The sequence below is a fragment of the Rhodamnia argentea genome, chromosome 3 (genome assembly GCF_020921035.1).
Source record: "Rhodamnia argentea isolate NSW1041297 chromosome 3, ASM2092103v1, whole genome shotgun sequence".
In the NCBI taxonomy this organism is placed as follows: Eukaryota; Viridiplantae; Streptophyta; class Magnoliopsida; order Myrtales; family Myrtaceae; genus Rhodamnia; species Rhodamnia argentea.
Genome location: NC_063152.1, coordinates 15,581,816 through 15,595,873, shown reverse-complemented (window position 1 = coordinate 15,595,873; position 14,058 = coordinate 15,581,816). Strand labels below are relative to the sequence as shown.

Sequence of the window (14,058 nt, the reverse complement as noted above, 5' to 3'; positions counted from 1 at the left end):
AAGTTATGCATTGCATGGAAAGTGGAAACTACTCCTTTTAATAGGGAGTAGTCAACTTTTCATTTTGCAGTCTCCCAAAGATATTTGTTTTCCTCTGGATGACTTTTTGTTGTGTGGGGTTTAAAGTTCATAATTTTTGTGCTCTCTACTTTCTCGTGTCTTGCTAATATGCGGTATCTTCCTGACCACAACGGAGAGAACCAGTCCTGTTCATCCTGAGATGAATTTCACAATTCCTCTGCCAGTAAAATACTATCACTACCTTATGAGATTCTTTTTTTCTATGGATGGAAGTTGGACCTGAGAGTGCATTTTAAGTCATAGTCCAGATGACACATACTTGAACTAAAGCTCCGTTGGTTTCGTGTAAAATGACTTAGCTTTAGTAACGGAGGCATAGGCAAGTGCTGCTTCAGAGTGTCGCTGAATATCTACCATGAGAGTTCTCTTACACGACGCGAACAACCACTTCCAGTTGGGAAAGCTGCATGTAATGATTCACTACCGGCGCGGGAGATTAATGTTTTTGTAGTTGCTTGTAGCACTAGGAGGATCTTTGTGAGCACAAGAGCAGTAGTCTTCAACTCTTCGTTGTTTTCAACATCGGAAAGTAAATGTAAGAACACTGTGGAAGAAAGTAAAAATTTCACTATATCGTGATTTTTTTGGGGTAGTAACACTGCAACTACTTGAAATTTTTGTCTATTAAGTGTCTCAACTTTTCTTTGTTCGGTTGAGTACCGAAACTTTCAAAATACAGCTCAAGCAGTCTTTTCGTTAAATAACGTGGCAGGTCTTTTTTTTTTGGCTTTTACTGATGTGTCTCATTTACTCGGCAAATATGGTCAATACTGCTAAATAGGAGCTACTTGACAAATGATGTATCACCATGTGTAAGGATGAAACAAGCTGGAAGGCCCATCTCACAAGGGCATAAGTTTACATTAGGCCCAAGATGAAAATGTAAGGGGTGACCAGGTGGGGCCGTTTTTATCTTAAACCAATTGGAGGTCAAAACTCTTTAAATTATCCCAAATAAACAGTGTTAACTCTGCCACAAATTTCTACGTAGCACCGACACGAAATGCAACATGCCACACCGTCCATCGATGACGATCTCCACCAGCCATCGGTGAGGATGGCTGGCAGAGGAAAAAAGGGGAAAAAAAGAAAACAAAAATAAATAAACAAGGAAAAAATTCAGAAAGTAAAAAATATATTAATTGTTCATGTTGGCGATTTTCGGTCAAAATTGATCGGAAAGACTAAATTGGCAAATTGTTAAAAGGTTTAGGTGCTCTCTAAAGCACAATATGACCGTACATTCAGCTAGTCTATTGTGCTATAGTATTTTTGTTTAGGGGAAAGTAATAGACTCATGGCACTTGATATTGAATAATTAATTCGGTGCCTGATCCCATGATGCTTTGAAGGCATCTAATGTTTCCTCACCACCCCAAAAAAACTATTGTGGATGAGCTGTTGTGACTCATTTATCTAATAAATTGGTTAAACAACATAACCATTTTTAAAATAATAATATGGACGGCGCTATTCTCACTCTCATTTTGTCTAAGACACTCCTTTCATCGAGTTAACTTATGAAAGTACCATTCTCTCTCTCTTCAATTTATTGTTTCCTTTTTCTCACGTCAATCCACAAAACTGCCATTATTTCTATCATCTCTCATTAATTTCACAATATAATTGCTCTATTATGCCCATGAAGATATCAATTAACCAAATCTTATTATTTTTCCTAGAGAATATTGTCAATTTTAATTTACGGGCTCATATTTCCATTCACAAAAAATTTGTATTTTGGAAGCTTATGAACACACGATTAAGTGCTTTTCATATATATAGTATGAATGAGACTATATTTCAAAGTCCAAAATCAAAATTCAATTTAATTACTTAGCCGATCATAATAAAGAAATGAAAAATAAAAATTGATCAAAATATGGAAAAGTTAAAGCATGAACAAATGTCAAGCATATTTATATTTTGACCATATCTAAATATTAACAAATGATATTTTTTTTATTTAAAAATTTAAATTTTAAAAAATTTATTTAAAAATTTTAAATTTTTAATTTTTTTTTTTTTGTTTAGGGGGGGGGAAAATGGGGGGGGAAAGGGGTAAGGGGGGTTTTGTAGGGGGTGTGGGTAGTGTGGGGTTTGGGAGGGGTAGGAGAAAGTGGGGAAAAGGAGGGGGGGGGGGGGGGGAGAAGAGGGAAAGAAGGGAAAAGATAAAAGTTTTTTTTTATATTTAAAGTAATTTTTTTTTTTATGATTTAAAATAAAAGTTTTTTTTTTTTTTATTTAAATTATTATTGTTTTTTTAATTTTTTTTTTTCAAGAAAAACCCCAAAAAAAGTTATTCTCTTTTAGTGTTCTTTTCCCACAAATGATATATGTATAGAGGGCTGAACACGGGTTATTCTTCCTCACTTTCCCAGGTTAGACTCTATCTCTCCCTCCTCTCTCTCATACACAGTCACACTTTATGCGGTGTATATGCTTGCCAAACTCAAATTGAATTCTTCTATTTGGATACAAATAAAAAATTGGGTACATTCTAACTGTCAATGGCAGGATTATAGAATAGTTCTCCCCAGAGGAGAAATGCCGGATTGGATCGTCCCTGTTGAAGAAGGTTCCATATCTTTCATGGTTTCAGAGTTCTCATATAACAAGTTTCTTGCATTGGCTCTCTGTTCTCAATAAGGATAAACAGGAGAAGGGACTCCTCTCATTTCGGATTGAATCACATGTTAATGGCAAAATGCGGAGCAGTAATTCAGAAACTATCCAACGTCCGTTGCATTCGTATCATATCTGGCTTCAACATATGTCACCATATAGGCTCTGGGGAGAAGTTGATTTTGGTCAATTAGATGGGAGTTACGTACCATTTAGCCTTCCGATATCAAGTAGAAACGTGAAAAAGTGGGGATACAAAATAATAGCCGACCTAAGAGAGGACGATTTGAAGTTTGTGCTTCAAGACGTCCAGCTTCACCGTGCAAGGTTGTTCTTGAATCCAACTGTGCACGCGCACATACTTTTTGTTTTCTTTGTTTTTGCGTGTGGATGTTTGCTAACTTCTCTTTGCTCCGCCATAGGCAAACTTCGAACTCCACTGACGCCACTTTCAGTATCTCCGTTCCTCCATCCAACACCACTGAGCTCTGAGAACGTAAGATCGCCACCAGCCAACAAAGGCAATGAACAGAAGTTCATCTTCCTGAAACAGAGTCCCTAGCAAACCGATGGTGATTGTGACCAGCGATTTGAGGCAACGGACTACAACTGCTGACCGAAACCATGGAAACTGATGATGCAGCTCCTGGTGAACGATAATCTCTTGAGGTTCTGGGCTTCATGCAGCTTGGAATAGATCAGGTAACGCCTGGCATGTCCGAATTATATTAGTTGATGTGATGCTCCAGATGGATTTTGAATTCGATATGCAAGGTGCTACAGTTGCGTGGAAACTTGTAAAATGTGTCGTTGAATTTTTTCGAGAGACATTGTATAAGTGTTTCTTCGTAAGTTTAGTCGACAGATGCTTGGTCATTAGTGAATTCATTGGTAATTCACGAGGCAGTGGGGAAGGACTCTGTTGCTAAGTCTTATGAGGCACTTGAAGAGGTAAAACCAGAAGAATGAAGAAGTGAGATGGCAAGCCATTAGGAGAGGTTGTTTGACAGTTGAGTCCTGGGAGCTTCTTGAATGTTTTAGTGGGAACCTATATAATGGAAGATAAGCCTCTGTGGCACATGTAGTTCAACAGTTAGGTGGGATTTGCATCTAAATTACAGGACCAATATGTTGTAATAATCATTGTTTAGGAGTTTTGTGACCCGTATATTGTACAGGACTTGCAGGATTCTGATTACATAGATATTAGACATGCGTTTATTCAATTAGTAGCTGCATTTTGATACAGAATAGTTTTACTGCTGGACACTTGATGCTGATTTTCTCTTGAATTGCTTGTATGCAGGCATGCATGCTTGAGAATTTGCGACTTTTATACTCAATATTTTTTTCTCCTAACTTTGTTTCCCTAGGCCGTATGTAGCTAGACTTTGGTATACTTAATTGGTATAAAAATGAATGGTGAGCATTGAATTGCCTTTTAAGATGTAAGAACCGGCTTCTTGGGCACATTTTTTTCACACAATGGCCACATTTGGACGTGTTATACAAATAGAATCTGTTTTGGGTTTCAAGCTGGTGAGCTAGGTGAAAATGCAGAATCATTAGAAATATTGGGTGGCTTCCACAGGAATATCATCTTTGTTGCCCCGTTTAAGTGTCTGCATGATTTATGGATGTTTCCAAATTCTGGATCAAATGCTCCCTAAGTAAATAGTTGATTCAGTGGAGCTGTGTTCACCCATACAATGGTTGCTGTGAATGGGGATAGAATTTGCTCAGTAACATAATCACCGTCATAACAACATTCTCATTCAGATGCCCTGTTTATCCAATGTAGGTTTTTCCTCTAGGCTGGGTATTCTTAGCCAGATTACCATTTGAGAAATGGGACGTCATGTCCTTGGTTAAAAAAAAAAAAAAGGCTAAGTGCAGTATCTTAATAGCTAACCCAGTCGGTTAGACTAGTTGATATGGTTATTGGTCGAACAGTTCTCGAGTTTAAGCTCTTCAGTGGCATATATTTCGACAGACTGATCAGGCCATAACCTTTTCATGCTTCTGAGACAATTAGTATGTTTTGGCAACTCATTAGAAATAATTTGTTTACTTGAATATAATTTCTCTTTGCCATTTTTCCCTCCTTTTCCATTCATTTGCTGTTTATGACGTTGTGTAGTCTATGATTTGCTTAAGTATTATAGAGAAATAATGAATGCTAATATTTGGATTTCATCTCCAAAGACTTACAGGTCACGGGTTACTCTGCGTGCATTGGTTCTTCCTGTTGAATCCTGTCTTGGCTTTGCACAACTAGTGGACATCATGTATGGTATTATGATGCAACTCTTTTGCATATTGAATGATTGTCAGCTACTTGTGCATATAACAAGTGGGCTGCATATAAAAGGGAATGGCATGGATTACTCTTGAACTATAATTTTCTGACTCTTTGTGTTCTACATGTAAAGCACAAATCTGGACATGACATAATTGGTGTTGATTCTAGCACAATAAGATATTCTCCTATTTGTGTGACGTCGAAAACAGTTAATTATGTTGTCACAAGAGGTTGAAACATTTCTTAATCATAGTATGTTCAAACAGCCGTTTTAGTAGTGTACTTTTGTGAATTAGTGACGATGATTAGAATTCTATTTTGTGATAAAAGGATGTAGTTAAACATCTATCATTCCATAAATTAGCTTTAAATGATTATGTGCACTCTAACTAACAATGCATGTGCCATTTACTGCTTTTCCAATCACATAATTTCCTCAAGGGGCCTAAGAGAAGAAGCTCGATTCTTGTCCAGATCAGTTTTTGTCTGGATTGTCAAGTATTCACTGAGGATTTAGTTACTTGTTCTATGGTAAATCTTCTTGGCAAATTTCATGTTATAACTTGGTCTATGCCGTGAAAATTTCAAATATTGAAGGGCGTGTGAACCAGAAATATGCTAATAGACATACGGTCCTACTAGTAAAGGGATTGGGGTTGGGGACTCTAGTATCATAGATGTGGGGTTCGACTGTCGCACTTTGCAAAAAGATAGAGAAAAAGTTAAAGAGATGAGAGTTAGAGATATGACTAGCGAAATATATTATTTTGCAATTTGCCAATTTGACCTTTTTGGTTGTTATTTTGGACAATTAATTTGTGGCCTTTGTTACCCAATGTAACGATTCTTATACTCTAAATTTGGTGCCCTAATTTAATATGTGCGTCAAGAATTTCCAACTTGAAGATTTTGGTATGCAAAAGTGAATAGAAAATCATATGATGGAATTCGACAACTTCACTTATTAATCCTCGAAATCAGGTCGGAAGTTCTGTTCGACAATGTATATCGATTCTACTATGTCGATTTCCTATGATATTGTCCAAATTGGCTTCATTATCATGCTGCCCACAACAATTTCGGTCATTTTGCAGCTTTAATTTCAAAATGGCGGCTTAGTAGTGCTTTAAAAGAGTCAAATTTGCTGCATTTTAAAAGAGGTCTGTAACGGGTCAAGATCGGGTAGAAACTGGGTCGAACAACTCGGACAGAGGTTGAAGAAGACCGTAGGCACATGCAAGGAAAATCCCACGTGCAGAAGAAGCGCGTGTGGGCGCGTGACAACTCTCTCAACTCCAATAATTTTAATGTGGTGATGTCCTACTTTTCTATCACATGCATGTGGTAGATATGCCTAATTTTCCAGGAGTAACGTGCTGCAAAATTACATTAACATATCCAGAAATGTAATTATAGGAGTCACTCTCCAGGTTATGTACTCTGGCATTTGAGATTGACGAATACAAATCAAAATTAGAAGTTCTAATTTGCTGAGATACATAAGGTTTCGTATCTTATTCGTGAGTGGTAAATAAATATACATAGAAAAGGGTGTTTATTATGCAATAATTTTGTGGGCATAATTGAGAAAAATACTGATACTATGTTGCAAATTCTTGCCTACCAAATTGTCACATGTATAATGACATTTGAGATTCTCCTCAGGAAGAACAACCCAGCGATTTGCTTGGTATCCCACAAACGGCCCCATGTTGATGCTAGAGCTGGAAACCACGAGCTTGGTTTACAAATTCGTTAGGAAATCAATTTGCACCCCAACAATCCTGTCAATGCTTAAATTGGCACCACCACATTGATGATTTGTCAATAATTAAGTCACGGGTTGAACACTTTGGATCTATCTACGGAACATATACCCGACCACCAAAATGGCGACACATGCCAAGAGATGATTAGTTGGTCAAAGTCACACTTGGCCTCGCCTTATGATACGTTAGAAGAGTGATTTTCGCACAATGTAATCAAGCAGGCAAAGAAAACTTTTTCTTGACTTTTTTTGTGTATGTCAAAATTCGTGTTGTTTATGTCGCTTCCTAGCTGAAAGTTAATAAATGAGAAAATATTTTTTTCATGACTTTAGGAGAAATGCTAATTGGTGCAATCGATGGATTTTGTTTTTGACCCCTTTGAGCTTTTGAAGTTATATGCATTCACAGACAGCTTTCTAAACCTGAGAGAAATTATTTGAGAAAGAAAACATAGAAAGAGAGAGATATATGCAAAGACGCAATGAAAATAGAAGCTCCTGCACATTGAAAACTTAATAATCTTTCCTGCATCGGTACTTCCTCAACATTTTATCAAATAAAATTAAAGATGAGAATAAAGGAAAACCACCCCCTAAGACACATGATTGATTAAACCAGTTCGCCCCCAACTTTGGTGCTAATGCTGGTGTTAGGACCACACTTCGAGAATGTGACATAATATACTCCAACGACAATTCATCCACATAATAACCAAGTGGGATCACGAAGAACACATTGGAGCGCAAATTCTCCATCATTGCATTGAGGTCGGACACAAACCCGCCCCTCTTTCAGCTGCAAAACTCCAGGAAATATGCCGTCACGGTGTCCCGTCATCCCATCTCGAACCAGACCCTCTCGGTGGCCAATACTTTGATGGCCATCCAGCCTTCAACTGTATGTAGTTGGCGATGCCTGTGATAAGGCCGATGTGGGGCAGTATCGCTACCTGGCCATTGCCATAGGCTAGCACTTTCGTGGTATAGGATCCTCGTGGAGCATATAAGGTGTCCCGAGAATAAAATGAAGCGCACACATGAGATCTATTCAGTCTGCACATGTTTTAGTGATTAGTTATCACTATCGTAGTATGTTTCTATCACAGAACTGAAGTGTAAGGATTGCTTGGAATCATGAAAATTTCCAAAAGCGAGAGAGTGATTAACTACTGTTGATACCAAAAAAATAGTTTGGAAGTCCATGAACACATGCTTGGCACGTGGATGATACCAAGCATGTGCATTGCACAAGAATGGCACGAGAGTCAAGATAACATGACACGTGAGTATTGACGTGCACAGATCAACATACAATAATTTGTGTCAATACCATATATGCCTAGTTGTCGAACTAAGTCATTATATATGCCATCAGCTCATCATATAACTCCCCCACCACCACCACCCCTCCTCCCAAAAAAAAAACCCAAAATCCACACAAATCAAGCTAAATTTATCTTTTACCCTTACATCCCTGCATTGCACTTTATCTTATAGTAGAAGTAACTTTCGGATTCAAGTCTTGATTAAATTTCAGTGTATATATTTATCCAGAGTATTGTGTCTTTGATTAAATTTCGGGAAGAATCAAATGAAGCACACATACGAGATCTATTCAATCAATGTAGTTGACTATCGTGTCTGCACATGTTTTAGTGATTATTTGTCACTATCGAAGTCCGTTTCTTTCACAAAAGTGAAGTGCAAGGATTGCTTGGGATCATGAAAATTTCCAAAAGCAAAAGAGTAATTAACTACTGTTGAACCAAAAAATAGTCTCGAAGTTGACTATTGTGTCTGCACATGTTTTAGTGATTATTTGTCACTATCGTAGTCTGTTTCTATCACAAAAGTGAAGTGCAACGATTGCTTGGGATCATGAAAATTTTCAAAGGCAAAAAGAGTAATTAAGTACTATTGACACCAAAAAATATTCTGGAATGCAATAGACACATGCTTGGCACGTGGATGATAATAGGCACGTTGATGATAATGAGCATGTGAATCGCACAAGAATGGCACGAGAGTCAAGATAACACGACATGTGGGTATTGACATGCGCGGATCAACATACAATAATTTGCGTCAGTACCATATATGCCTAGTTGTCGAAATAAGTCATTATATATACCACCAGTCGCTCATCATATAACCCCCCTCTAAATCCGCACAAATCAAGCTAATTTATCTTTACCCTTATATTCCTGCAATTTCACTTTATCTTATAGTAGACATAACTTTCGGATTCACGTTGTCGACTAACCTTGAGCGTGTATTTTTATCCTAAGTATTGTGTCGTCGATTAAATTTCGACATAGTACTTTTGTGTTTTTATTTACATCTAGTAATCTTATTGAGTCCGTATCACCAAGCCTTGTCATCGATTAAATTTCGGCACGATTTGAGTTTGTACAAACTTTGTTCTGTTGCATACTATGTTTGGGATTTGGATCATCTCTCCCAACCTGATACGTCGTTACTTATAAATAAATAAAAAAAGAAGAAGATAACTGTCAATATAAAGGGTAGGGAGCCATTCTTAATTAATTAATTTATTTATTTCTGATTGAACGGCTATTGTGAGGCAATTTTCAATAAAAAGGGAGTGAATCCATAAAAAAAAGAAATTGCCATTTCACCAGCAAGAGATTAGACTGAGTACGGACTGAGCCAAACTTTAGAGCCATTTCAGTTCCAGATCAACGCGAATCACTTGGAGCGTGGGGCCATTTCACCTGCAAAAGATTTTTTTTATTATTCGAGGAACAAGCATCGCCCCTATAGGTTGCATTAGCCTTAACTGAGTTTCTTTAAGTTAAAGATTCGTAATAAAAAATGCAGCCAGTTTTGGTGATAAGGTTATGACTATCTTGAAATTGAAACGCGTTCTATTTGTATAAAAAGTTAAATTTTGAGTTTTCTCCTAAGATAGTAAATATTGTATTATATTCATAATCTCACTCACCAGGGAAAAAACCCGCCTAACGTTGATGGACTGGCCCAATTGACAATGAACAAAAGGGGAAAATTGCAGTGGTGGTGTCAATATAGAAAGGGTAGGAGTAATTTTAGCCGTAGACCTTTTTTTATGTTTACTGTATCATACTAAAGCACGATAGTTCACGTACTAATTGACATAAGATTTTTCCGTGCAAAAATAAAATTGTTACCTTTAGGTTTTTTATGATTGGATAAATCGTTCAGTTCGTAATATCTAGTGCAAAAAATAAATTACACAAGGGGCCTAAGTCCGCCATTAATTTAAGAGAGTGGGTATTTATACTTCCCGAAGTGAGTCGGGAATAAGGTCCATTTTGTAAAATTTTCTTTACAATGGTGGTGTATGCTCTATTTTTCCTTCGTTTAAAATGTGATGAAGTTTAAGGGGTATTGGTACTGTAATTGGCTTGAGTGCGAACAAAAAGAAAAATGTTAGGATTTGGTTGCATCACTTAGAAAAGTTTATAACTCATTGGCAACAAAAAAGGCTTATCACTTAAATGCCTTCCATACATAAATTTTTTTGAACTTCTAATATTATTTTATCTATTTATATTATGAAAAGTACTAACGCAAATTCTAGTTGTGTGCTTTCTTTGATGTCAGTTTGGTCTTTTCATTTCTAAGGGGTCAAGTTTGCAATTTAAAAAATTTAGTGGGGCCAAAGTCTACAAAAGAGACAAATATATACAGCATGATAAAACCTATAGAATATAATATCAATTATCCAAATTTGATAACCATTCAAATAAGGGATGCTCTGTCCCTGGATCGAGTTCAAATGTTCCTATGTTACTTAAATTTAATCGGGTTTTATTTGGACTAAATTAGAAGCTTGCGCAGCTATGATCATGATGATGAGTCAGATATCGTTACCTCCACGGTCGACATGGCGCTATCACTAGGTGGCGCGAGGGTCTGTCGATGGTGCAGCCACGACTGTACAACGAAACAGTTGTGGACTCCATCAAGGAGGAATGCTAAGCATTGGGAGGGACAAAGGTGACTTGTTGACATTAGTTGGGTCTGTTCATTTCGGGGAAGTAGGCACCTAGTAGCCTTTGATTGTCTTTATCATCATCAAAATTAAGTAGGGAATTTTCCCAACAACTATGTACACGGGATGTAGTTCTAACATGTAACAATAGATTTCCAGGCATAAAAAGTCTATTCTTTAATCGTTTTCAGCTTTTGCTAAAGATATTTTGAAACAAATGAACTCTGAAATCACGAGTTACTATTTGCAATGTGTCGAAGATGCAGGTCGACAACTTGTTTACTTAATTTTATGAGCTATGACTATGTTGTGCTAATGTGAACGTACAAATTGTAGCATTGAATATAGGCGAGTGTATAGTTAGAGAGGGATATGGTGAATGCCCCGTTTTAGGTGTATAGTCTCCCAGCGGTCCGCCCAAAAAAAAAAAAAAAAAAAAGTCTCCCAACGGCAAATGTGACCGACCCATTAGCGACCCAAACCACAATCACCAAGTCATTGGTTGTGTGTTTATCAATCACCTCAAGATTTGCTCAGGAAAGTTTTTTTTTTTATCGGAGTTGAGGAAATTTTTTTCAGGAAAGTTAGAGAGAGTGGGCACTTGATGAATACACTACGAGTTTTTCTCACGGGATAGAGATTTTCGCTCCATTATCATGATTAATACATCATCTTTGCTTGAAGTGATTTGTGCCCTTGTGGTCCAGGTGACCAAGCTAGGTTGCCTTCTTCAATTTTCGACTTATAGTAGCAGATTTTATATATGCGAATCTTTATACGTCCGTGATCATGGCATATCATATATAGTTGATTTTACATCTCATCATTCCATAGCTGATTCATGTGTGCTGATAGTAATTGTCGTACCGAACCGACCTTTTTTTGTTATTATCACATCTCATAATCGAAATCCAAAAGTTGGAATCTTTTGGTCTCAAAAGGTCATAAAGCAAGTAGTTTCTTAAATCAAATGGAAGACATTCAAGGAAAAAAGATATGAGCCCTCAATTTATGATAAAGGAAAGTATTTTTCATGAAAATTATTTTCCTACTTTCCATTTGTTTGGGGATTTAGGGAAAGTTGTTTCCTTCTTGTCAAAAGGGGAAGGTGTTTTCTCAAAATCTAAGCTTATTTTTTTCAGACCACAGAAATGTCTTCTACAAATCGATTAGCTTTTTTCCTTCAAATAAATGGACCCTAAGTTCTAAAACATGCTGCCAAACTTCCTTGGAGAAAGTACGAAGGAAAAACATATGAGCCCTCAATAGAACTCTCATTACAAACATGTGACGACATAATCAGTATTGACAATACCCGATGTGCCCATCCTACCTTCAATACTTCGATTGGGGAAATGCAACCACATAAAGCTGCTTGAATATCATAGACATGCTCAAAGATTGCTGCAGGACAACTCCATTTTCGTCCGTCAATCTCGTCATGGAAACTCAATAAAACATACGTCACTCGAACTGGATATTTGTCTCCAAGAACACCATGAGGACGTATCTGCCTGATTATCTTTCACATTTTTAACATGTGGCATCGACAAGCTTCTAAGCTGAGTAATTTCTCCAGACAAATATATTGTCGGCTTTTGCATCGATGGCCCATGTACACGAGTATAGGATCCGGTCAGTTTTTTAACCCAAGCAATCCATGGAGAGCCTGACTTCATCAACGCATACCACATCGGACTGTGCACCGGGCTGTGCCGGATAATTTGCCTTTTTCAATTAAAAAACTAAAAATGAATTCTATTTTCAAATAGAAGAAACGATGTTCAATTAAACACTCGGAATGTTTCTTATAGTTATAACATTAAAGTAAACATAGTATGGAAATTATGACACTCTAGTGATCAATGGAAAATTATTGTATTAAAGTGAGCATCATACAAAAGATATGACATTTATAATATATTTTGGGCGGCTTTTTCCACTTCTCATTTGACTTTGATACTCTTTATTTTAATGCTTTGACGATATTATCCCTTGTGTGACACACCACTTAAATTACAATTCGACAAAAATGATCCCTTTAGTTTATTTGATCAATTCTTTCATTTTGTTTCTTATTTTTTTTCCTTGTGGGGTCCTACTTTCTTTCTTCTTCTTTTCCACGCCTTTGACATTCTAAGCTCTTGCAATATCATTGTTGTCTCTCTATTTGCTTTCTTGCCGGCCATTGGTTTCTTTCCACGACTTCCTACTCCTCAAGTCGTAGGGCATTGAGAAGGTGAACATTAATGAATTTCGGTGGCACCGGCATTAGACTCACCGTTGAACCCCCCCCCCCCACACACACACACACACACACACACACACAAAGGAGCCCCTTTTCTTAGCCGCACACAACTTCTTGCACTATGGAAGGTAACATGAGAAGCATCGCTTCTCTCTCTTTCTTTTTCTAGATTTATCTCTAGTCTTCTTGCACGTGAGTGCAAAAAAAAGTGTCTCCAAGTCGAGGGAAATTGCGAGTTGTGCGCTTTTTTTAGATTCCCTCTATATATTTTTCTTTGGATTTTGGTGTGAGATTTGGCTCCCATAATTTTGCTGCAATAACATACTTTGGCTAGACTTGTCTAATGGGTAGATCAGGTCGGGTTTGGGTAGGGTCATAAATGGTCCAACCCAAATTGACCCATTAACCCGTTTATGACCCATTATACATAGTGCAAATTTCTTGACCCATACCCGACCCGACCCACACCCAACCCATACTCGACCCGACCCATATTACTAAAACACTCATGTTTTTAATCCAATCTAAGAAAAATTACTTCTTACTAATTTTTGAAAAAAAATTATATTACTAAATGATTGTGGACAAATTTTATATTTCTTTATACATTTATATTTTTTCAATTTAAAAAAAATATGAATTTTCTCATTTATCTAAATTTTATCTGATTTTTTTTTCTTCTAAGACTGGCAATGTTGGGAAACATATATATTACATTTTTTTTATCATGTTTCCATGTGGATATGAACATGAAACAATCTAATCCCAAGATCGACGATTTTCAGTCAAGTTTTTGCCATGGGATCGGCGAGATTAGTCGCTAAAATTATCAAAGATCATTTCGAAAGAGTGAACCATGAATTTATTCATTCCTTGGAAAATGGCTGAAGAGGATGTTTTATTATTACCACCCGAAACAACAATGCATCGAAAAGTTAATTTGTGTCGGAACGAAGAGAGAAGATGAGAGAGCATTGCAGTGTGGTCGACCTCATGCGTTGCCTCGAGCCAACCGGTTGAAGTTCATCGACGCTACG

At 37.1% G+C, this 14,058-nt stretch overlaps 1 protein-coding gene across 1 annotated transcript in view; it reads left to right on the top strand.

Moving 5' to 3' along the window:
* The window catches only part of LOC115732668 (disease resistance protein RUN1-like), a 525,447-nt gene that overhangs the window by 402,181 nt on the left and 109,208 nt on the right, over positions 1 to 14,058 (top strand). The window lies entirely within an intron of this gene.